Source organism: Podarcis liolepis, assembly GCF_965112155.1.
Source record: "Podarcis liolepis genome assembly, chromosome: 10".
Taxonomy (NCBI): domain Eukaryota; kingdom Metazoa; phylum Chordata; class Lepidosauria; order Squamata; family Lacertidae; genus Podarcis; species Podarcis liolepis.
This window is the reverse complement of record NC_139562.1, coordinates 44,773,854-44,799,293: the sequence shown is the minus strand read 5'-3', so window position 1 is coordinate 44,799,293 and position 25,440 is coordinate 44,773,854. Positions and strand designations below refer to the sequence as shown.

Here is a 25,440-nt window from a genome sequence, read left to right as displayed (position 1 = left end):
TTAAGTTGCACAAGAATAAAAGGAATGGACTCTCTAGGTACCAGGGAGAGAGTAGTGCAGAGTGTGTAAAGTAAAATTTAACAAGAGACATTAGTTTTTAGTATCTTGGAAAGCTTTAAGTCCAGGGTTCAAAATTAGGAGGGCACCAGGTGAATTTTACATCTAAAGACTCTCCCATTTGCGAGAACCTAAAAAAGTCTGGGTGCTATTTTTTGCACCTGGCTGACATTCAAGGATTACTGAAATGCATGTGCTTTAAACCTCAAAGTATATGTTAAGGCTAGACAATATGTCAAAGAGTTTAACAATAAAGAGTAGAGTGTTTGGAAAAAATGAAGTATGGTACCAATATTTTTATGGTAAACACCAAATTAAACATGTATTAATTTCTGCTAAAAACTGATATTAACAATGTGTCACTTATGTGAATTGTGTATTAGTTCATGCTTATCAAAATTAATAGGGTTGCCGACACCCCCCCAATGGTGACTAGACATTCTGTTTTGACTCTCACAAGCTAGGTCCCAAAAGCCATTTGACTCCTAGCTTTTCTATCCCACTTTTTAACACTGTTCAAGCCCATTAGGATTTGAAATATATTTGTTCTTATTTGAAATAAATTAATTAGGAATGTGTATTTGGATTTCATTAATGAAATCAATCTGATATGAAAACACTTTCATCTTCCTAGAATAATAGTATAAATATGATATTGGAACTTAAAATATGAACATTGCCTTCATAGAGCACATTACCGAACATTCAAAAAGGAGAGATAAAGTAATCATGGGATACTTCAGCTACCGTGAAATCTGTTGGAACTCAATCTCAGCCAAGAATGTAAAGTCCAACAAATTCCTCACTTTCTTCGCTGACAATAATTTCATTTCCCAGAAGCTTGAAGAAGCAATAAGGGGATCATGTGTCTTGAACCTAATGGAGGAACTGGTTGACAAAGTGGAAGTACTGGGAACCTTGAGAGGAAGTGATCATGTCCTCTTGGGTTTCATGATAGAGGTAAAGGAAAGCTGAATGTAGTTGGACATGCACCCTGGACTTTAAGAAGGCAGATTTCAAAATGCTTAAGTAACTTCTGGGTGAGATCCAATGGTCAGAAATATTCGAAGAGAAGGGAGTCCAAGAGGAATGGGAGTTACTTAAAGGAGAAATATTGAAGGCCCAAATGCAGACAGTTCCAACAAGAAAGGAAAGTGGGCGGCATCTAAAGAAACTAGTGTGGCTACAGATGAGCTGAGATTTAACAACGACATGTATAAGAAATGGAAGAAAGGGGAAATCACAAAGTAAGAATATACATGAGCAGCCAACAAATGCCGGGAGAAGGTCAAGCAGACCAGAGCTCAGAAATTAGCTCAGGCCTTCAAGAGAGGTTAAAAATAATTTTTAAAGCTTTCCTCAACCATGTTTGAAAAAGCGAAAGAAAGAAAGAAAGAAAGAAAGAAAGAAAGAAAGAAAGAAAGTATGTATTAGGTCTTCTGCATGGAGAAATACTCTTCGGTGGCAGAGAGAAGGTGGAACTACTCAACATGTACTTTACCTTTGTCTTCACTTAAAAGGAAAGCAGTGCCCAACCTGGTGATAACATAATAAATGATGCAAGGAGAGAGCTTCAACCCAATATAGGAAAAGAGGTGGTAAGGGAACACCTAACTACTTTAAATGAATTCAAATCTCCAGGACATGATGAGCTGCATCCAAGGGTACTAAAGGAGCTTGTGGATGTAATCTGTCTATAATCGTTGAGAATTCTTGGAGACAGGTGAGGTCCCTGCAGATTGGAGGCAGGCAAATGTTGTCTGCATCTCCATAAAGGGGGAAAAAGTAGACCTATGTAACTACTGACTGGTCAGTTTGACATCTGCACTAGGCAAGGTCCTAGAACAGATAATTAAATGGTCTATGAGCACTTAGAAAAGTTGTGATTACTAAGACGCAAGCATGGGTTTCTCAGAAACAAGTCATGACAGAGTCCTCCATGATATTCTTGCAGAGAAGCTGGTAAAATGGGGGCTGGACAAAGTTACTGTTAGGTGGATTGGTAGCTGGTTGACTGACCAAACCCAAAGAGTGCTCACTAATGGTTTCGTGTCATCCTGGATAAAAGTGAAAAGTGGGGTACTGCAGGGTTTTGTCCTGGGCCCATTGTTCAACATCTTTATAAATTACTTGGATGAAGGAATTGAGGGGATGCTCAGCAAATTTGCAGAAGACACCATTCTGGGAGGGTGTAGAATACAGTGGTGCCTCGCAAGACGAAATTAATTCGTTCTGCGAGTTTTTTCGTCTTGCGATTTTTTCGTCTTGCGAAGCACAGTGTCGGAAAAGTTTTGGAAAAGCTTCAAAAATCACCAAAAACCTCAAAAAAGGCTACCACGCCGTGTTCTATGAGTTGCTCCTCGAAGTCAAGTCACAACTGTATTAACGGTGTTAAGAAAAAGGAAACAAACTTGCAAGACATTTTCGTCTTGCGAAGCAAGCCCATAGGGAAATTCGTCTTGCGAAGCAGCTCAAAAACCGCAAAACCCTTTCGTCTAGCGAGTTTTTCATCTTGCGAGGCATTCATCTTGCGGGGCACCACTGTACATAATCAAGGATTCAAGATGAGCTTAATAGATTGGAGAACTGGACCAAAACTAACAAAATGAATTTCAGTAGGGATAAATGCATGATTCTACACTTGGCAGGAAGAACCAGCTGTACAAATATAAGATGGGGGAAACTTGGCTTGCCAGTAGTACGTGTGAAAAGGATTGAGGAATTTTAGGTAGACCACAAGGTAAACAAGAGCTAAACGTGAGTGTGATGCAGCAGCAAAAAAAGCTAATGCTAGTCTAGGCTGTACCAACAGAAGTCTAGTGTCCTGCCTGTTCAAGGGAAGTAATGGTCTCGCTGTATTCTGCCTTGGCCAGCCCACATCTGTAGTACTGTGTCCAGTTTTGGCCACCAGAATTTAAGAAGGATGTTGACAAGAAGCTACAAGAGAGGAGATTCAGACTACGCATCAAAAAGAACCTTCTGACAGTAAGAGCTGCTTGGCGGTGGATTGGGAGCCCCTTGGAAGGTGGAAGTTTTAAAGCAGAGCTTGGATGGCCATCTGTGATGGATGCTTTAGATGAGATTCCTGCATTGCAGAGCGTTGGACTAGACTAGATTCATAAATATGTGAAAAGAGTTGAGAAGCTGCTTTCATTTCATTCAGACCTTCCATTTTCTGAAGACCTTGAGGCTTGCCATAAAAATTCAGAATAGGAAGCAATTGGTCTTTCAGACACAAATACTGTTTAGATAAATAGAAGAAGTTATACTGTTGTTTTAAGAAAAAATACATTTACTGGGATTGGAATAGAATTAATTATCATTTACTCAGTTACGTTGATGCTTGCTATGTGAAGTAACACTGGATAGAATTATAAAGTGTATTTGATATTCAAATTTATTGCAACTTCTTAATTACATTGTGGTGGTGTTTATATCTTTGAGCCTTTTCTCCAGAAATTTTTTTTTTATGTTTATGTGTGAAAATGCTTCTAAGCTCAGATAACATAACTTACTTTTTGTTTGTTACAATGTTGATCTTTTCTATTATCTTTTCTTTTTTAGTTTCCTAATTGTCAAATATATATATGTACCAGGGGTTGTAACAACTTACATCTTCATCTTTGGGTAGTTGTTGTTTCAATAAAACAAAGGCAAGTTATATTTTCACAAATTTACCATACTTAACCACTTTTATCAGCTGTTATACGTAATAGGTGATACCAAACTAGAATGCTCAGGAGTTCCACTGAAATCAGTAGGATTGATTTTTGGTGAGTCAGTTCTGAGTATGACTAACAGTGGATATCACCCAATATATTTCATGTTCTTGAAGTACCAGAAGAAACTTAGCTACAACTCTAGTTGGAACAGGCACACTTTAAAGGTGAAGCTGGCCACATTCCCACTGAAATTTTTGGGCGGATTGTGTCAAAGAAGGAAATACCATCTAGTACATATACCTTTGGGAGATGCTAAACTTTTGAGTTTAAATTTTATGAGCAGAGTGTTTACCTAGAAATAAGTTATTAGAGCAGTTTGTACAACAGTTGTTCGTATGCTGTATTGAAAATAGTGCAAAATATAAAAACCACTGTTTTACTCATTACTCCTTACCCCAATAACTTAAAGTGGTTTGGTCTTTGCAATCTACCACATTTCTTAGCTTCTCTTCCCATGTGGTGTGAGAGGGTGCTTTTATAGAATAAAAACTAAAATTTACCTGCTTTTGTACAGTTGTACCATTTTTCAGCCAAGAAAATACATGTGCAGAATAAAGAGGAAAGGAAACAAGCATTGAGAAGTAGTGTATAGATGTACTGGGTTATTTCATTCTTTGTGTCCCTGATCTTTACAATGGACTAAGGGCTGTACTGCTAGGTTATTTGTTCTGCCTGTATAAAATAGTAGCTTACAGGGGTTTTTTTACCATGAAAACTAGTCTGGAAGAGTTTATCAGTGGGCCAGTGGACTGTACAAATGGTGTACTGTACACATTTTCCTTTTGTTTTGTTTCAGACGGCTCAAATCATATGCAGCAAAAATTACTCCTTTGATCAGACAGTTTAGACATGTAGTATTCAGCTGGTGGGTTGGGACTCATTGCTGGACATAGTCTGATCAAAGGTAGGTTACAACAGCAGCACTACTACAAATGATAAAGAAATTAAGAAATGGATCCTCAGATGGATGTCTGGGTAAAGGTGGAGCCTGGGTTTGAAAAAAGTTGAAGACTTTGGCCATAAGGATTCAGATGATCTGAGTTGTTTTGGTGGCAAGCTGATTGTAGAGCCTTACATGACTGTCTACAGTTATCTTCTTTCCAGAGTGGACCATGGGTTGGATGAAAGTTGTGGCATCCCTTTCTGTATCAGGATTCAAGGTTTTGTTATTTCCAAGAGTTGAAAATAGGTCGAGCATATCAATCCTAAGAACTTTCCTGAAGAGAACTTGTTTTGAGGCTCTGTAAAGTAGTGTGTGTTTGCAGTACTTGTTAGAACATGTTTGAGAGAGGCTGGAATTCAAATTTTGTGCATGATCTTCCTTATGCTGATGAACCTGTTGAAGATCTGCTTGAACCAATCTGCCTTTTGACGGTTTAAGTGAGAGCATAGACCATCATTATGAGTGTGTTTGTATCATTTGATTTGATACTGACTGCACCACCAGCAGGAAATGTATGCAACACTACCTGAGCATCTCCCCTCTCATGTTTACAGCTCAAGATCACTTTTATATCTTCCCCTTCAGTTACGTTGAATGCTTTTGGTAGTTGATTGTATATAAGGTAAATGAGGCTGAACTACATGTACACTTATGATCAGCCCAGACTGATCAAGCGAGTCTGCCTTGGAATCCATTCGTCTTCTATTCCTAGTCTTGATAACATTTACAGCTGCTTCCTTTTAAGTCCAGTGCCTTTAAGGGACAGCTTATGGAGTTGCATAGAACAGTCATAGTGTCAGTCTTCTGCTGCAAGGTTTGCTAAACCTTCTGATTCTACTCCAGGTTGAACACACCATTCTAGTTCCATGAGTCCACATTGCTCACGAAGAAGCATTTAACCACATCATAATAATGTGGAAATTACCCACATCAGTAACTTGAATATGGCTTATTTTTCTAGCAATTTGGCTCCTAGCTTTTATATCTCACTTTCTAACACTGGTTCCAAACTGTGAGTGTTGCCACAGGGAAGCCCTACATAGAGTACATTGCAGTAATCTAATGATGAAGTATCAATGCCTGAACTATTGTGGTCAAGGTCTCCCATTCCAGGAATTGCTGTAGCTGTTGCACCATTTGCGTAAAAGGTGCTTACAGCCATCAAGGCTAGCTGGATTTCTTGTGACAAAGCTGGATCCAAAGAACACACAAGCTATGTACTTTCTCCTGCAGGGGAAGAGTAAACCCATCTAGGACTAATTTTCTGGACATAGGAGCCACTCACTCACAGTGCCTCGGTCTTGCCAAGATTCAATTTCAGCTTACTTTCCTTTATCCATCCCACCACTTCACCAGTCGTTGGTCCAGGGCCTGCCTGGCTTTGTTGATTCAGGTGTTATGGAGAAATGGAGCTGAGTGTCATCAGTGTATGATGTCAACCTGCCTCCAAATTATTTTAAAGACTGCTCCCAGTGGCATCAGGTAAATATAAAGTAGCACTGGGAATAGAGTAGTGTCATAGTGTAACTGCTTGAGGCCCCCAAAAGTACTCTTTTAGTTCTGTTCTTTGGACTCTGTCCTGAAGGTTGGACAGGAACAATGACAATTCAGTTCTTCCAGTTCCCATTCCATAGAACCAGTCTGGGAAGATACTATGGTCTATGGTACCAAAATGCTCAGAGAGCTCAAGAAGCAGGAGTAAGGTCACATTCCCCTTGTTCCACTCTCTGGAAAGGTAATCTATCAGGGCGACCAAGACAGACTCAGTTCAGGCTTGGCCTGAACCCAGATTGGAACTGATCTAAAGAATCTGTCATCCAACAATGCCTGCAGCTGTCCCACTACAATCCTGTCTGCCACGTCCCCCAAGAAGAGATATTTAGTACAGTGGTACCTCTAGTTACAAACTTAATTCATTCTGGAGGTCCGTTCTTAACCAGAAACTGTTCTTAACTAGAGGCATGCTTTCGCTAATGGAGCCTCTTGCTGCTGCTGCTCCGCCGGCACACGATTTCCGTTTTCATCCTGGGGCAAAGTTCTCAACTCGAGGTAACTCTTCCAGGTTAGTGGAGTTTGTAACCTGAGGTGTTTGTAACTCAAGGTGCCACTGTAATTATTCCAGTCCAAGGGGTCCAGAGCTGGGGGGTTTTAAGGAGAGGCTGCACCATGGGAAGTGTTAACCGTGCTTTTGAGCTAAGCAGTCAAGCCTTAGATTTAATAAGCCAGTTGGGGACAGGGTTAGGAGGGCATATGGTTGGATGTATTACCGCCAGCACTTTGTCCACATCAGTTGCCTGTATAAACTGAAACCAATCCCACAGCACACCACCAACTCTGGTTTTGGAGACTTCATCTGGAACTACAATAATTGAAGAGTCAAGATCACTCGGAAGTCAAGCAACCCTATCCTCAAATTGTGTAGCCAGTTGGTCACAGCAGATCCTTGAATGCACCAAAGTTCCCACCCCTAGAGTGGGAGTCAGTAACCTCCAGACTGTGAAATAATTTTGCCAGCTTGCTATTAGAAGAAGCAATCCAAGCTGTGATATGAGCCTTCTTTGCAGCCTGTACTGCACCATGGTAGACAAGATTATGCCCACTGACAAGTGTTCAATCTGCTTCAGAGTCAGACTTGCAGCATTTGCGCTTTAGTCTTCATCTAGTTTGCTTCATGGTACGAAGCTCTTCAGAATACCAAAGAGCCACTGGGGCTCCACAACGGCAGTGAGGACACTTAGTAGTGATCATGTCAATCACTCATTTCAGCTCACTATTTCATAGTGAAACTGGGGCATTGACAAGATTATCAGCTTTCTCTTCTGAAAGATCCCCAGTTCAGATTCAGGAACCCCTCACATTCCATCAATCCCTGAGGATAGACCATTCAAAAAGGCCCATGACCTTTCGGGGGAATAGCAGTAATTAGTCTAATCTTCACCAGGTAATGATCCAACTAGAACAAGGAACTGCATTGCGCCCTGTCACAACTTTGTTTCACTGCTCATCACTTGGAGTAAAGACTACATTGAGGGTGTGCACTGCTCATTTTGTTGGACTGATGACTGAGACAGCCCCATGGTTGTCATGAAGACTATAAAGTGCTGAGCAGGCCTAATATCAGTTTCTGCATGGATACTGAAGTCCTCCAACACCATGTGAGATACAATTTTGGCCAGCTTAGTCAGAGGTGCATTTGGGCAACAGGGGGCTTGATAGACCACCAGCACATTCAGTCTGCCCAACACCAGGCTGAGACCCTCTAAGAGAGTACCAACATGAAACTTACTCAGGTTTGTAATTATTCTAATGAAGGAGCTCTCACCTGGTTATTGAACCCCTGTAAAGCATTTCTATTTTATAGTTTAGCAATAGTAGAGCACCAAAGCTACCATCGAAGCAGACAATGCCAAACTCACAAGAATGCTGCTGCTTCTTAGAATGTGTCAATAAAGTAAATTTAGTTTTCCTCCTTGCCCTTTCTTCATCCATTAAAAATTTATTCCTGAGCCACATTCTAGTCTCCAAAGTTGAGGATGCCTAGAGTGGAGTGGAATAGATGGTCTTGTGTCACAACTGTATGTTCAAATCACTCCTGTTGTTATTGTTTTTCAAAACAATGTTGTAAGAAGTCTGCTCCCAACCACACTGCAGGAAGAGAGAGGATGGTCTTACAGAGTTCATGCAACCGACTTCCTGGTCTTTTGTGCCAGATCATTGCTTTTCGGCATGGAAGCTGATTTTCTTCCCTTGCTTCTGTTCAACATCTTTCCACTCTTTGATATATCTATTGCAGCTGTTTGCACTGCTAAAAAGAGGCAGACTGCTTTAAGGTTAAATTTTAAAAGTTGAAATAGATAAGGAGTTTCCATCTTTAGAACAAAGTTTTAAGAAACCTTTGGCTCTTCGGGGATTCTCTCTATATTGCAATTGTCTTAAAAGATAGCTAGAAGTACAACATTGAGTACTGGTACTTGGTCTCTGGGCTATTGTGTAGATCACTGAAATGACACAAACTTTTTAAAATATATATAAAAAATAGAATGTAGAACTACGGTAATGTAGAACTGCTTCATGGAATATCACAAATATAGTTTCTATATTCTTTGGAATCTAAGATGATATCTGTATGTATTCTATCTCGTCTTCTGAAGTCATTCATATTTTCCCCCATTACAGTGATACTGTTCCATTCTCATTCATCTAGGAGGAAGTAAGGAGTTTAGATACTAACAGAATATATCTAACACCTTCTGACAGCAAGAGAAATTCATAAGATATTAATCCTGCTGCACTTGTGTATCAGCACTAATGTTTTTTTTTTAAAAAAAAAGTTTGGTTAGTTTGGAGGTTAAAAGTTGGCTCTCCAGAAAATTGGTTTGGATAAGAATGAGGCGGCACTCGAATGTCCGGGAGATTATAGAAAATGAAACTGGGAGGTAACCACTAAAAACACAGAAGTAGATTTTATACTGGAAGTGCTGATAAATTTAGGTACGTGTATTGAAGTTGGCTTCCTTTTTGAAAGGTCTAGCTTTATTGGAAAGTTATCTTTCTAAAATGTATGCTTATAGTTTTGTTTATAAAAAATACACACAAATTTGTAAAGTGTCCATAACTTGAGATACATATCAAATAAAATGTTGTTTTTAAAAAGTTGTCTTCTGTTTACTATTGGCAAGGGTTTCCCTTATTTCTAAATGTTAAGAGACAAAGATTAATTACTGGTAATTAGCTTCTGCAAAACTCCTGTTGACAGGATGGCTTGGAGAAGAATTTCTCCTAGGTTGAATTTTCTGTATTGCTGTCTTCTATTTACTTTATTAGGAAAGTAAATTACATTTTAATTCTTTGTTGTGTGGACAGTAGGGACATTTCTCTTTTTTCCATTGTCTTGTTCCAGACATCTATTCAAAATGGAATCAGTTAGCCCCATCAGTTTAAAACAGTTGCATGTTTTTGAAACCCCATTTTACTTTAATTGTCATAAGTGCACATATTGTTTAGCTGCAATGTTTCATGATTGTTAAGATTTCTAAGGAAAATACCCCAAACTCTTGAAAACACTTTGAAATATCTGAAGGTAAACTAGTGTTATAATTGTAGGCAGTGACTTAAACTTGAAAACTACAAAATAATTTAATTATAATTAATCTTTCAAAAATACGTATTTTAAAATGGCTTTCAAATAGCACTGCTACACTCATTAAGTTCCACTGATAAGACAAGTTTGAGTTAAGTGTGTGCCAGATTATGACAAATAAGCTCTACTTTTTTATTAACAATTTTTAATTAAATTTTAACAATGAAAAGCAAAGAACAAAATTATTGTTAATTACAACGATAAATAACTCTTAAACCTCTTACCTTAGTGTGGGTTGTTATGAACCCTAGCTGGAGTGTTGTGCACTCCAGCGGCTTTTGGAAATACTTTTGAGCAAACATGAACCATCATATATTCCACGTTCTCTTCACAATTGTGGGACCAATTGTCCTGCGGTGTTTCGCCTCCCACTGCCATTTACAATTTCTTATAATTTACATTAACTTACTAAGCTGCTTTACTGCTTTTGAAACGAATGGGAAAGGGAAGCTCTGAAATGCCAAAGGTAACTGGGGTCTGTTCTATTTCCATCAACTTCTCAAAATAGGATAGAGAAAACAACAGCATTCCAGCTGTATAATAAATTCCCCCCTTTTTTGTAATACCACTTAACGGATACTGGAGGGTTTTGGGGGGGCTGCTGGTGGTGGAGGGAATTAGATCTGTACAGTCCTGTATCAGAAAACAGAGAAACCCCAATACAAAGCATTGCAGGAGTCTGTTGAACTCCAGGATTAAATTTTGCCTAGGGCAGTGGTGTTGAATCTCAGGCCTCCCTGTGCTTGGAACTCTTCCCTAGGAAACACACCCTCACTTCCCATGCACATCTCTCAACAGCCATGCTTCACACACCCCTTGAATGTTTTTGCCTAGTTGGAATGCTTCCTTGAACTCTTGTTACTGCCTGTTGCTTGCCTGGATGGAGGATAGAGAAGTGTATGCGAGCGTATATAGAAACTAACTTACTGTACGGAGGTATATTTTACTTTTATTGCTCTGTCCACTTTTGCCCCTGGCTCCGCCTACCACTTGCATGTGACTCTCAGAAGGTTGTTATGAAGGGAATGTGGCACTTGGGCCGAAAATGTTTCCCCTCTTCTGCCCTTTGGGACTAATCCTACTCCTAGTTGGCCTTTTCTGGATGTAAGCATTAACATTCTCATAATGAAATCAGTTATAACCTTTATTTCTAGCTAGAACTTTAATGGGATCTTTGGACCCCAATATCAGATTGTTACCGTTAAAAAATAAAAGTGTTGAAGGGTTAAAATTGCCTGGCAGCATTATATAGCTTAAAGTGACACCTGGTTGTTTTTTGGTGCAGTTAACACAGATAAGAAGTACTTCCAAGTAACTCACTGCATTTCTGTAAAAAGCGCATATAGGTGATAATTTAGCCATAGCTTAACTTCCGAAATAGAATTGCAAGAGTTATATTGACATTAAAGAACAAAAAAACTTCCAAGAAAGTACCGTATTTCATGATTCCTGCATTGCAGGGTGTGTGTGTGTGTGGGTGTGTGTGTGTAGATGACCCTCATGGTCCTTCCAACTCTACAATTTATAATTCTAGTCTGTCGTTCTGTGTATAGCTGAGGGTATACAAATCCATTTTCTGAAAACTGCTGTGTATCGCACTGTTTGAAAAAGTCATCCAAGCCTCTGGAGCAGATTTAGAGAACAAAGGGCACTGCATAGGGAAGTGAAATCACCTCCTTTCCATCAATGAAAACTTCTACTGGATCAACTATCCTGCTAAAATCTGAGATATTGTTCACAGTAGCATAACTGATGCTGGAATCTGGTCCCACTATCTGGAAGCACGTCCCACTTAACACAGCTAGGCTTACTATTGAGTAATCACTCATCCTTGGGACAGAAGTTAAGGACTTATTATTGCCCATCTTTTCTAAGTGAATAATATTGAAGTTAATATTAAACCCTACAGTTCATTCTTTAGACTGAAGTAACTGTTTACATGAACATAGATAGTGTTATCAGAAAATAGATATATGCTGAAAGCTAAAATGTGTTTCCCATTCAACCGATTTTGCAGTCTGGTAAATGTCTACTCAGAAGTAAAACTTGTGGAGTTCATTTGAGCTTGCTATTAAATAATTAGGTATAGGACTGCAGGCTTTGTGGTACAACTCTCAACTTCTTAGCAGAACAGTGCAAAGTATTTTATCATTGATGAGGACAAATCTGCTTGCAGCAGAGGAAGTGATGGAAAGGAGAGGCACTCCATTAGCTTCTCTCCCTGAACTCCGATTTCAGTTGATCATTAGAAGAACTATGAAAAACTATTTGTACCCAAGTTAGCTTGTTTTTCCTCTTTCCTCCTCATCACTTTTTCCTTTTGTGTCACATGTTTTAGAATGATTGTGAGTCTGCAGGCAGGGGCTACCTTGCTATTTGGTTTGATCTTATGTGGGCCCCTCAAGGAGCCTCTTCAGCAGAAGAGTAAGGTAAACATGCTTTAAAGCAAGAAAAAAGTATCTTAAGATACATAAAAACTATGCCAAGTAAGTAGCTTTATTGTGTATCTTTGGAAAAGCAAACATGTTGAGGGCAATTGCTTATCAGTGAGGTTTACCAAATAGCTCATACAATAGTAAGCAAATGATTTTGGATTATGAGAATAAACTTTGGTAAGCCTCAGCTTCTCTCCGTTCCCATTTCCCTTCCTTTGCATGTGAGCGTAGAGATAAAGAGCTTCCACTTTCTGTTTCAAATAACCTGCAGCTTCCCATTATGTCTGAACTTTGCAAGTGACAATTAATTCTAACTGGTTTGTTCAGGGAAACCAGGATTTAAGTGTGTCTTCAGATGCTGACTTCTTTGAACTTTGGGCAGGGTTCAATGGTAGAGCATCAGGTTTGCATGCAGAATGATACAGATTCAATCCCCAGCTTCTCCAAGTAGGGCTACTAAAGACTCCTGCCTAAAACCAGGCATAGACAATACTGGGCTGGATGGGCCAGTGATCTTATATGGTGTAAGGCAGCTTCCCATGTTTCTATCAGTCTTAGAAACTCAGATGTGTAAGCTAATCGCCAAATGCCAGCTTAAACCTCGGTTACTGTCACCATCATGTAATGTCTAGGCACCATTCCCCCCCTCCCAATAGAATTTATTTTCATTTTTATTTCTATGCCGCTTCATATTTTAAATCTCACAGCAGTTGACAACTTCCAGAATAAAATATATCCAAGCTTCAAGGAAAAGATTTCAGATCCTTCTCTAAGGTACATTTTGTTTTCCCCATATTGATTAACCAATTCAATTTATAGAACTGCCCCATAGCAGAAGGACAGTAGGAAGCCAGGGTGGTTTAGTGGTTGGAGTGTTGGACTAGGACCTGGGAGATCAGGGTTCAAATCCCTACTCAGTCATGAAGCTCACAAGGTGACCTTAGAGTTGATCGCAACCTCTTCACCTGCCTTGCAGGGTCGTCGTAGGCATTAACTGATGAGGGTGTGTGTGAACAATGTCCTTAGAGCAATAGGTAGGAGATAAATGCAGTAAATAAGCTTTTCTGCTGACCTGCTTAAGAAAGCTGAAGATGGAGGTGTCTGTCATCAACCAACATCTGTACTAACCAGATGAACTATTTTCCTGACTGGTTAATACAGTGGTACCTCGGGTTAAGTACTTAATTCATTCCGGAGGTCCGTACTTAACCTGAAACTGTTCTTAACCTGAAGCACCACTTTAGCTAATAATGGGGCCTCCTGCTGCTGCCGCGCCGCCGGAGCACGATTTCTGTTCTCATCCTGAAGCAAAGTTCTTAACCTGAAGCGCTATTTCTGGGTTAGCGGAGTCTGTAACCTGAAGCGTATGTAACCTGAAGCATATGTAACCCGAGGTACCACTGTAATGTGATTTCTGTCCCCTATAACATAGGGTTCCATCGTAGCTCAGAATGCACTGCTTGCTAGCATTCAGTGCTCCCTTTTCATTTTATTTTAGAGAGAATCCTTCCTAGAGCTTGTTTTGCTTTATAACTTTGCAGTCCACTAGCTCAGACTTGTCTTTAATCACTAACTTGGAAGCCATAGGTAACCAGGAATCCATTCAGCTGAGTGAGCAGGCTGGTGGAGGAGGGAAGAAGTGCCTGGTCCCTTCTTCATGCTCAGCTCAGAAAGTAGTGAGCTGGAGAAGTCCCCTCCTCTGTGTCCGGCATTAAAATGGATTAGGCTGCAGGACAGAGTTCTCAGCCTGCTGAGAGCAGGCAGACCTTTTTTTGAAGGCCAGCAACTTTTGTGGCCTTATTAATAGAAATCTCATACTTTTATTAATATATCTCAGTGGAGACAGAGGGGGAAGGAAAGGTGACACTGTTTCATTGAATCTATTGCCACATCTATTTCCTCACATGTCTACTGTACCTTCTGTGACCCATTATGTTGTAGTCAAAAGGAACGGACACAATATAGCTTGTTTAATTGTAATTTGAGAAGCCACTGGTAGAAACGCCAGGTGTTCAGTGAACACATCACTGAGTTAACAGTATTTCTTTTGAATATTAGTACTCTATAGTGAATGTGCCTTTTCGTGGAAATGCCTGGATCCTTTCTGTATATGCATCCTTGCTTTGATCTTATATATAAATGATCTACGTGAGATTAATACAATATATAAAGTGGGGTGAAAATTATTTTAACAGGCCTCTTTAGGGATTGACAAATGGCCAAAGAACAGCAAGCAGAGAGGAAGGAGAAATGGACAATTATCACAATGGAGAGATGTAAAAAGTGATGTCCTCAAGGATTTGTGTTGGGACCCCTTTAACTTGTTGATAAATTACCTGGAGGTGAGCAGGGAGGTAGACAGCTTTGCTGGTGACACCAAGTCATTTGGGGTGATAAAATAAAAGGGATTTCAAGGCATTCCAAAAGGTTCACTCTAAGCTGGGTGAATTGGTATTTAAATGGTAATTGTGGTTCAGTCAAATAAGTGTAAAGTGTAAGTGTTGCGGCTTTCACTCACAGTGAAAGGGATCCTGATCTTGTCATAGATAGCTCAAGGAAACAGTTGGCCCTCTTTTTCAGCATTTGTGAAAAAGACAAAGTCTATGGCTGAGGATCATTAGGAAAGGGGTGGAAAATAAAACTGGCAATATTGCAATTCCTTTATAAAAATATATGGTGCAACCACAGTTGGAATACTGTAAATAGGTCTAGTTGCTGCATCTTGAAAAGAATAATACAGAGCTAGAAAAGGGCCATCAGAATTATTGGGGTGTGTGTGTGTGTGGAGCAACTATCCTCTAAGGAAAGAGCTACAGCATTTGGGTTTGTTTTTTTTAGTTTAGGGAAAAAAGTGAAGGGGGCCATAACTAACATTGTGTACCCTGCCCCAGCCCATATCCTCTGGCATTCACAGATGACTTTGAGGGGAGCTCAGGTTCACTTCTGAACTTGCACTGGGATTTGCAGGTGTTTCTGCCTGCAAAGGTACGGTAAGTGAAGAACTCACTTTGTGCTGTGTTTTGAAGACCCTCAAAGGCAGTGAGAGGCTTCTTTCAAGTGTAGGAGGCTACCAGCTTAAGAGTCTTCTGTAGGTTTCTCTCTTTGGGGAATGTACATATGATAAGACAGTCATGCAAAAAATGAATTTAAAAAGCAGTGTTAGGATGAATCTTTGGCATGTTTAACAAGGAAATAATATCTCTTGTTAATGAACTAGACAAAATTGTTGTTGATGCAGACTATTCTGTTCTTAAGTGGCAGTCCTAAAATTCTATTTTCATCAGAATTTGAATTGACTGTTAGTTGTACTTCATTTCTTTTATTGCTGTAGGGAGCCACGGTAGAAATTGTTTCATAACTTTGCTGCAGCATCAGTTAAAATGTTTATTCTGAAATCTGCTATATTATTTGTATTTAATTTAGTATCAGCACAAATTGATTCATCCAGATTTTGTAGTAATGGGAGAGAAATCCGGAAAGCAGTTTCCCATCCACCCCTTTTTATAATTTAACACATTTTGATGTCCTAATGTTCTATTGGGATTGCTACATTACATTACATTATTAATTGTGTCAGAATAACAATACAATTTTCTCTAGTTTGTCTTCCCATTGGCCCCCTGAGTGGCAAGTTGACAGCGAAGGCAATGGCAAGCCACAAATACTCCTTCTAGGTTGATTATTTTAAGCTTGCTTGCTGATTCTAGCCACATAGGCAGCTTTTCAAATGAGTTTAGCTATTCCAAAAGCTGATCAGAAATCCGTGTTAAAATTCTTTCTCACGGATCACCTATTGTAACCAATGACTTTGCAACATACTTAAGCCACCTTGGGTCATCTCAGGGTGGAAAATTAAAAAATGAAAATATTGAATATTGTTTTTTATATGTGCTGCATGTGAGTTGAGTAACTATTACTCCTTTCTTTATTTCATTTATTTGATTTGGTTCGCATATTCTAACCTGCCCAGGTAGGAGTAAATGCCTTCCTCTGGAATGTAATTGATTTCCTCTTGTTGCTATCCTGGATGTGAAAAGCCAATTCAGAAAAGTTACCTGGGTGTGAAAAGTTCATTTTCAAATAAATGAAATAATTGTCTGATCCTTCCACTTCCACTTGATGCAGCCTAACATAATAAAAAGTTGTCAAAATAACACATTCAAATACCATCTCTAGCATAGAATATTTTGCCATATTGCATTCTGGGTCTAAATCCTTTTTTTTTTTTATAAAGGGGGTTTGTACGTGAACAAGTTGCATAGATTTCTGCAAACATCGTATACAGTGGTACCTCGGGTTACAGCCGCTTCAGGTTACAGACTCCGCTAACCCAGAAATAGTGTTTCAGGTTAAGAACTTTGCTTCAGGATGAGAGCAGAAATCGTTCAGCAGCGGTGTGGCAGCAGCGGGAGGCTCCATTAGCTAAAGTGGTGCTTCAGATTAACAACAGTTTCAGGTTAAGAACGGACCTCCGGAACAAATTAAGTACTTAACCTGAGGTACCACTGTATTTCAGGTTTTTGTCATTGTGCAAGGAAGAGGAGGGGCATGCTGCCAAACTCCATCCCACTCCAGTGCAACACTTTTATTCTTTTCTGCCCTCCATGTGTTGGGTGGTCACATTCTGAAACAAGGAGTGTCCTATAATCTTGGAAGGGGGAAAGTGATGCGCTGGAGGGGGTGGAGCGTGGCAGGGTGCCCCTGCTTTCCTTTGCTCAGTATAAGCCACATAGGGCTGCCATACGTCTGGAATTTCCTGGACATATCTGGGATCCGTCTGTCAAAAACAGCCAGTCTGTCGAAATTCGTCCAGGCAGAATTTCCTATGGCCGATTAAAAACCCAGGTGTATGGCAGTCTATATCGCAAGTGTTGATTTTTTGGGTGATTTTCATTATATAAAAAAAGCTCAAAAGCTTCATTGAGTGGGGGCTCAACAAAACTCAACAACTTTTCTAAAAAAAGCCCGATGTTGTGTACAAAAATTGTATGTGTTCATTCAAGTGTTTAGTTATATGTGAGAGACTTCAGGCATCTTCTTGTGTTGAGCAGTGCTTCATTTCTGTATGTGGCATGTCCATACTAGTTTCAATTCTTTCACCCCTGCCTGCATGGAAGTAGAGAGAGACAAGAGTTGGAGCTGTGTAAGCTCATGGCCCAGGCTTTTCCTAGCTGGCTAAAAATGGTGCCTTATCATCCTATCCCCATCCATTAGTGCATTCTTCTGTGTTAATTGAGAGGACTGTGGTCTTTATGTCCTGCTTGGGAGTTTGCCAAAAGCATCTGCCTGGCAACTGTGGGAAATGGGATGCAGGATGCTGGATCCAGTAGGGAGCAATTTAAAAGACAGTTGGTTCACAAAAACAAATGCTGATGTTAGATCACATAGGTAATTTTGCTGAGAGAAGGCTATGGTCTTGAATATAGAGATTATTTCATTCCTGATGGATGGGGGACACGAGATATCCAGAGTTTAAAGATAGGAAAAGATACTGGAATAAATTTAAAGACTATTTGCAGAAGCATTGTAAAATTAAGGAATGTTAAAATGATGTTGATTGAAAAGAAGTGGTATTGGTAAAAAGATTTTTAAGAAAATGTAAATGGGGATTGATAAAGGATAAATGCTAGAGGGTAAGGATTTGCTGAATTTAATATTTGAACTGGAATACAAAATGGGAGGTGTGAGGAGGTCAAGAAACTAGTGAATGAACTATAAGAGATGAAAATATTAATTTATTCTTTGTTATGTTTTTTGGTTTTTCTTTTCTTTCTTTTCTTTTCCCCCTCCCTTTCTTTTGCTAATGGTTTGTTACTGTGTATTTTTTATATGTTTTGTTCCTGTATGCTTTTATTTTTGAAGTTCTTCATATGTTTAAATTTTGAAATTCTTTATTTTTTGTGAAACTTTAGTAAATATTATTTAAAAAAAATGAAGATAGGAAAAGATGTTGTCATTGAACTCTGAATTGTATTTTTTTAATGATATTTATTAAAAGTTTAACAATTACAAAAAAGCGAAAAAAGAGACAATAAAAAGTTACAATACATCAAAAAAATAAAAAAGAATTAAAAAAGGAATTCAACAATATAAGTCAATAAAAAGTAAAAAAGGGAAAAAACAAAACACACAATACAACAAAACCAAAAACAAAAGCAGACAAAAAATTTAAAAACCAAATCCGATATTCCCAAATCTTTATCTTTCATTAACTTGTTTCATCGACCTCCTCACGCCTCCCTTTTTTGTATTCTAGTTATTAATTATCTCAGCAAATCCTTTCCATCTTTCACTATAGTCTGTCATTAATTTACCTTAATTTATTTTAACCTTATCTTACCATTAAAAGGCCCTAAAGCTTAAAACTTAAAACTTATTTATACATAATTCCTTAAAGCATTTCTACTAAAGCTAAACTCTGAATTGTATTTTCATATTGCTCAGTTTTGTATTTCCAGCGTTGGAAAAATATTTCACTTTCTTATTTGAGCCCTGCACTGGGATTAAAATCTTTCAAATTCCTGGGTTTCAGAATAAAAATTTCCTCGGTAGCCATGCTCGGCAGTGTTTTGCTCAGTGTTCGAAACTCCCATTGTTTTAGGTGCACTTTGTGACAGGGAATTTCATTAGTGCAAGCAGCTTCTGAGCTCTGGGTACAGTACTGCACCTAAGATTTCAGATTAAAACTGCAGAGTGGTAGGAAAGGAGGACATTTTTCTGCCTTCCCACTTCCAGCTGCTACTCTTTGAAGACTGGAGAAGAGATTCTGTTAGGAATATTAGGGGAGTGGGCAGGGGCAGGACTAGACTATGTGGAAAATGAACATAATATTTTAGCTGCAGTTCATTCATTTTCAGCTGTGTATTCTTGTTATAAAAAAGCGAGACTAGACATTACGTTGTTGTGCCCATAACCTCTGTTTAAGGTGCGATTTAGCTCCTAGTTTTCATATCTCAATTTCTAATACTTGTTTTGCTATATTTTAATATCCCCATTTTATAGCATATTCTGTGTTTATAAATGCAAATATATACCATCTATAATTCCTGGGTGTGGGAAAATGATAAGAAATAAGTGATGGAACCGCTGTCTGTTGTGTAGGTGGCTCAGTTTTAATAGTTACCAGAACTCATTAGAGAAAATAAGCAATGATAGAACAGAACTTACGTAACGTTATAGCTTTGCTGTATTTTGTAGTGTGGTTTGTGTACCTTTTGACTTTTTTGAGAGATGTACTATCAAGCTAAAGAGAGGTTTTAAAAATAAACTTGAGTTACTGTAATATTTCTCTATAATCTATTCTTTATCTCAGTATGCGGTCTTAAAAGGCCGTTTACAAACGGTACAACATAAAAACAGTCTTCAATAATAAAAGTTTCTAATTAATTGAAAATGCAGTCATTAAACTGTAATGGAGTCAAGTCTTTTGTTTCCTTATTTCATTAGTTTTTATCTGGCTTGGGCACAATCTGTAGTTTGCAATCCATGGTTTGCTTGTCATTCTTTCTGTAGCTGGCTGCTCTGACTGTCATAGCCCATCATTCCCAGCAGTTACCTCCTGCATGGGTATGGTGGGAAAAAAAAATGATGTGGGGGCAAATCCGTGCGGTGCCAATGTCTCACTCTTTCTCCTTCCCCTTGGAAATGCAGGTGCTGCTAAATTAATGAACGATCCCACTTCTCGTTTCCTGTCCTTAAAACAGTGGGGTTAAGGAAGCCATATAATGAATGGCAGTTTTTGTCTCTGCAGTAGCCATAGAAAGAACAAAGAGTTCTTAAATGTAAGAGATGGTTTGAATTCTCCCCCCGCCCTTTTTTGTATTTCTTATTTTTGTAGTATTGGACTGGGACTATATATGGAACTGCTGCTTTAAGCAAACTCCTGCTGTTACAGCTGAGGGAGCCCCACCTTGCATCATATGTATGTATACAGTGCTACCTCTGGATGCGAACGGGATCTGTTCCAGAGCCCTGCTCGCATCCAGAAGCGAACGTAACCCGCGTCTGCGCGTGCACGGGTCGCGATTCACCGCTTCTGCGTATGCGTGTGACGTCATTTTGACCATCTGCGCATGCGCGAGCAGCAAAACCCAGAAGTAACGCGCTCAATGTTACTTCTGGGTTGCCGCAGCATGCAACCCGAAAATACTTATGCTGAAGCTACTTCAACCCGAGGTATGACTGTATTGCAAGAAGGGGACTGAGGATGGAGCTGCTCTTGGCCTTTAAGGATAGCTACATTGATGAAACTCCTTTAGCACCCTTGACCAGTTCTGCACAAGTGGCTTGAAATGAAAGACTGCAGCTTAACAACTTTTTTAGTTTAAAGCTCATACACTTTAGTGTATAAAGTAACTGCTATTGAGGCCTCAATCCCTATGCGCACTTAACAGAGAATAAGGCCCTTTGAATTTAATGGGGCATCCGTCTAAGTGAAGATGCATGCATAGCATCAAAGCATGCCCTTTTTTCAGTTAGATTTTACACATTGTTTGTGGCTTCTCTCTGTATCCTGTTAAGATCCATATTCCTGGGCTGCCTATGATGTGTTATGCCCTCTGTATGCTGTTAGAGAAGGACAGATTAAAGGAAGTGAATCTGGGTCACTTGCTTATCATAAAGGAAGGCTCAGCCCTTTAGCAACTGTACTGAGTCAGAGTTCTTTTCATGTGCTAGAGAAAGTAGTAATTTCCTTGAATTGTTGCATTAAGAGTACATTTCACCTTAACATTTTATTCTTATGGACTGGCCCTATTGAGGAGAAGCTCATGAGGCAAACAAGCGGTCATGGAACACTCTTCTGTATCCACAGTCTTCAAAATTTAGGGAGGCAAAGGAAAAAACAACCAGTGGGAAACTAAATTATAACTGTAAAATACTGCATAACATTTTAATGTGTTTCAGTAACATTTACATCTATATCAACGTAGTACTTTCCAGTTCACAAAAAGCAACTTGACAGTATCTGCGTGCCTTTTAGTTGATTTATAAACAGAAGTGACTACTGTGGGAATGAGTTCCACTGTTTATTTATGTGCTGTGTGAAGGAGACAAAAGAAAGTACTACTCCACACAGCGCATAGTTAAACTATGCCATGGAATTTGCTTCCATGGGAGGTAGTGATGGTGACCAACTTGGATGGCTTTAAAAGGAGATTAGACATTTGTTGTTGTTGTTGTTGTTGTTGTTGTTGTTGTTGTTGTTGTTGTTGTTGTGTTTCTGATTCATTTCAACAGAAGAAAAAAACCTGAAAGTAAAAAAGAAAAGGAAAAAGAATTACATATTACATAATATATTACATTTAAAAATACAATCATTGATGGACTTCCCTTCCTCTCCTTTCTTGGTTTCTTGTATATTCCACTTCCTCTCACTTTTTCTTCGTTTTCCCAGTCTTTCTCTACTCCTCCCATTAATTCTAGTTCTAACTTACACTTCTGAACATACTAAGATGAGACAAATTCATTGTTCTAGGCGCATTTTGCAACAGGGAATTTCATTAATGCGAGCAGCTTCTGAGCTCTGGGCTCAGTGCTGCGTCTAAGATTTCAGATTTAAACTGCCACTGCTGGAAGGAACCTTTTTCTGCCTCCCCACTGCCAGCCATTCTGAAGATTGAAGAAGGGACCCTCATAAGAATATTAGGGGGGCGGGCAGGGGAAGTATTTTTTTAATATTTTTTTGCAGCCTTCAGATGAGGACTGGACTATGTGATTTTACCAGTTTATGAGGAGCAGGCTGCAGTTAATTCATTTTCGACTTTGTATTCTTGTTATAAAAAAGTGTGCCTAGACAGTCCTTTGTGGCACCTATAACCTAGGTTTAAGGTGCCATTTAGTTCCTAGCTTTCATATCTCAGTTGCTAACACTGATGCCCATATTAACTGGCAATATTTCAGTGGCTGGGTAGTGGTTGTTTTGGTTACCATCTGGCACACTAAAAAACAAAAACAAACCCAGAATACCACCTCCATCCATGCCCATGCTTGAGATTTGTATTGGCACTTGGTTGGATACAGTTGGAGACAGTGTTCTGGACTCGGTGGACCCTTGACCTGGTCAATGTATTTGGTATGCTCCCAGTAAGTAAATAAGGAGCATATAAGTAGAAGACTTGTAGCTAATTTTTGATACCCCTTTTTTAATCCTGTAAAACATTAATTAACATTGGCAATAATACCTTGCCGTTAAATAATTCATATATTGTTTATGTTGTACCACATTTCATAATGGCAAGGTCAATGCTTTTGAAGATCCTTTCAGTTCTGTAAGTAACATATAAATTAGCCTTTGACTTTACAATATGATTTTTCATTTTATAGTGAAATAAAACCTGTTGTGTTTGCTAAAGTTGTTGATTCCCTCAACTTTTCTAATAACTTAATCTACTTCATTTACAGGAAGTGTCCATCAAAGCTTGCTTGCTTCAACAGACACAAAAAAGTTAATGGGCAAAAGTACAGTTTTTAGGTAGGTAGATATTTTCTTAGTGTGTGTTAGGTTTTCTAGGAAAGATTTTCTAGTAATGTTTGTAAACAGATAATAAATAAAGCTTTTCACTGATAAATATTTGATCCAGTCCCGGATGGAAAAGTAACCTGGATGTTTGTAGGCAATTTTGCAATCTTTTATTTTAATTTATTTTTGTTGAACTTTGCATATAATGGCAATTCAGTATTGTGGAGGGTTTGTAAGGTGAATGTTTTTCTTGAGAAAACATTTTGGAATACTTGGGAGGGGGGAAATGTCCAAATGGGAAGTTTGCTTCCAATATTATAGTTCTAATAAGGCAAATTGCTGCTTTTAAACTGAGTTGGTAACACTTTGTTGTGGTTGAATTACCGTTTTACTTAGTCATAACTGAAGTGTACCCTGTGTACATTTTTGTACATTATTTTAGTGGTTTTGTCATTGGCATTTTTAAAGCCACCTTGAGTGCCCATTGGGCCATTTGTTAAAAGGTATGTTTATTCAATGTATTTATTTGAACCTTAATATTAAAGTGTTTATTCAGTTCCTCTCACTGATCCAACATTTGAGACTGCATTCACATAACTCTTCAGGGAAAAGCACTGCTCAGCTGTTTGGAAGTAGGAGTAGGCAATTGTTTTCAGTTCCTTGCTTTTCCATCCTGTTCCAGCCAAGCAGTTGAACAGCTGGATTTTAAGATTTTTGGAAGGGGCTTTCCACACGAAGCTCTGATTGATGCACATGTGTTCCTTCTTTGAGATTGGGATAACTGTCTGGTATTTGTGCTAACATATTGTAATGGAAAACCTGTTCAGCCTTAAGAACCCTCTTGTATTGTTTACACAGGAGTAAATCCCACTGTGCTTGCTTACTTCCTGATAAGCATGCATAGGATTGAAGACTTAGAGCAGGATTCAGTGAAGACTTTTGCTAGGGCAGCAGGGATTTCTCCCTTCCCCGTCCCCTGTGTATTACCCAAATTGGGCTCTGGTGGGGCTGGGAGAACCAGAAGGACAATATGCGAACAGGAGGGGGGGGGGAGATGTTCCATCTGGCAAGTTGAAAAGCTTGTTGTGCTGGAATGATTGCCACAGAGCTGCATTGAATCCCAGCAAGTTCAAAACCTCATGAGTTCTGCATACTTGAGGGAAATCGCTTCCATATGTACCTGCATATCTCCTTTGATCTCTTTCGGAAGTGGTACACCGTATGCCACCACTATTGGAATATTTTAAAGCTATGTCCTAATATCTTTGATTAAAGAGTTATTCAGGAAAATGTCTTCAGAGAGTTGTAGGTGGTAGACCTCCCTTTTATAAGTATAAGAGAGCAAAGTTTTGATGAGAAGACTCTCCCTCGGAGGAAAAATATTTCAAATTCCTAAGAGTCTGCATCATGTACTAAGGACAGTACCCTGAGCAAACTTGAGGGAAAGCAAAAATGCCAAATTGTTTGGTGTCAGAAGCAAATGTTAAGCTGTTTGGAGGAAATGTACAGAATTCCCGCCCGCCCTCCCAGCTCCAATCTATAATTAATCAGACATGATTTGAATTAAATATCTTCAAAGAGGAGTCTTACAGTTCGTAACCTTAAACACTAGATATCTAAAATCTGAATATGATTTTTGCCTTCCCTTAAAGAGCTTGTTATTCTTACAAAATCTGTTCTGCCCTTTTATTACTTCTCAGACAAGATGTAAACTTCTGTTGAACAGATCATATACTAACTACCCCATTATGACAACATCTTTCTCTTAGCTGCTGTTACCACAGCCATGTGGCTATTTGTATGCCTATACTTGGGAATGCAAATCCCTTGTCTTGACTGGGGAAGGGTACTCAAGTTAATGTTTTCCCTTGCCACTTAGAGATGCTTCAGGTTTCACTCTTTCTTCCCTTGTGGGAGTGCACATGGAGGCAATTCTTGTGATGAAAATAAAAATGATGAGAGTGCCTAAACCACACTGGCTTGTGGGACAGACCTAGTTTTTCCAAGAATTCCAGAAGTAGGTTCATATATCTCGTTTATACTTGTGAATAGACTCCAGTATAAGTTATTGCTAATAATACCTATTTCAAAAGCTGTGCTTGTTAAGAAGTAGCCATCGGTAGATGGAGTATGGGTGAGGAATTACCACAATTTCTTAGTTTTGGTGGAATGAGTAAAGATTTATAGTTCTTTGAATTTAAGAAAATCTTACAATTTAAATCCTTTAAAAACAGCCATAGACGAATACAGTATAGGAAAACTAGGAGGCTAGAACTAATTATCACTGGAGGAAGAAAGTACTTTGATCTTTGAGACTGAGACTAGGAAGGTAAAAATCATGCCTAATGGAAGATTCTTCAAAGAGAGCAGGCATTAGCGTAACATGTGTGAAATGACAATGCTATTATTGCTCCACTCCCTGCTCCAAAAAGGAGGAAATTACCGTATTTTTCGCTCTATAACACGCACCCGACCCGACCATAACACGCACGTAGTTTTTAGAGGAGGAAAATCCGTAGGCATGCCGCCCGTAGGCATTTCCTCCATAACACACACAGACATTTCCCCTTACTTTCTAGGAGGAAAAAAGTGAGCGTTATGGTGCAAAAAATACGGTATATTTTCCTTTGGCTAAATATGGCAACTCTGCTCAGGAGATGGGTGGACTATCATTGTCTCTATAG

The 25,440-nt window shown here is 39.0% G+C and overlaps 1 protein-coding gene and 1 long non-coding RNA gene across 8 annotated transcripts in view; one reads left to right on the top strand and one right to left on the bottom strand.

Annotated features, from left to right (window-relative positions):
- LOC310687984 overlaps window positions 1–17,781 on the bottom strand; it is a 159,575-nt gene extending 141,794 nt beyond the window's left edge. The window contains exons 1-2 of the long non-coding RNA XR_014516710.1: window positions 16,792–17,781; window positions 15,179–16,563 (exon numbers count right to left, since the gene is read on the bottom strand). This is a non-coding gene — a long non-coding RNA (uncharacterized lncRNA). The remainder of the gene's footprint in view (window positions 1–15,178; window positions 16,564–16,791) is intronic.
- The window catches only part of CNOT2 (CCR4-NOT transcription complex subunit 2), a 56,748-nt gene that overhangs the window by 6,700 nt on the left and 24,608 nt on the right, over window positions 1–25,440 (top strand). For 3 of the 7 annotated variants that reach the window (XM_083463610.1, XM_083463605.1, XM_083463606.1), the window contains exon 2: window positions 22,699–22,768. The exons of 2 other annotated variants lie outside the window; for them this stretch is intronic. The gene's annotated coding sequence lies outside the window, so the exon portion shown is untranslated. 2 more of the 7 variants (XM_083463607.1, XM_083463609.1) reach the window with 2 other exon arrangements.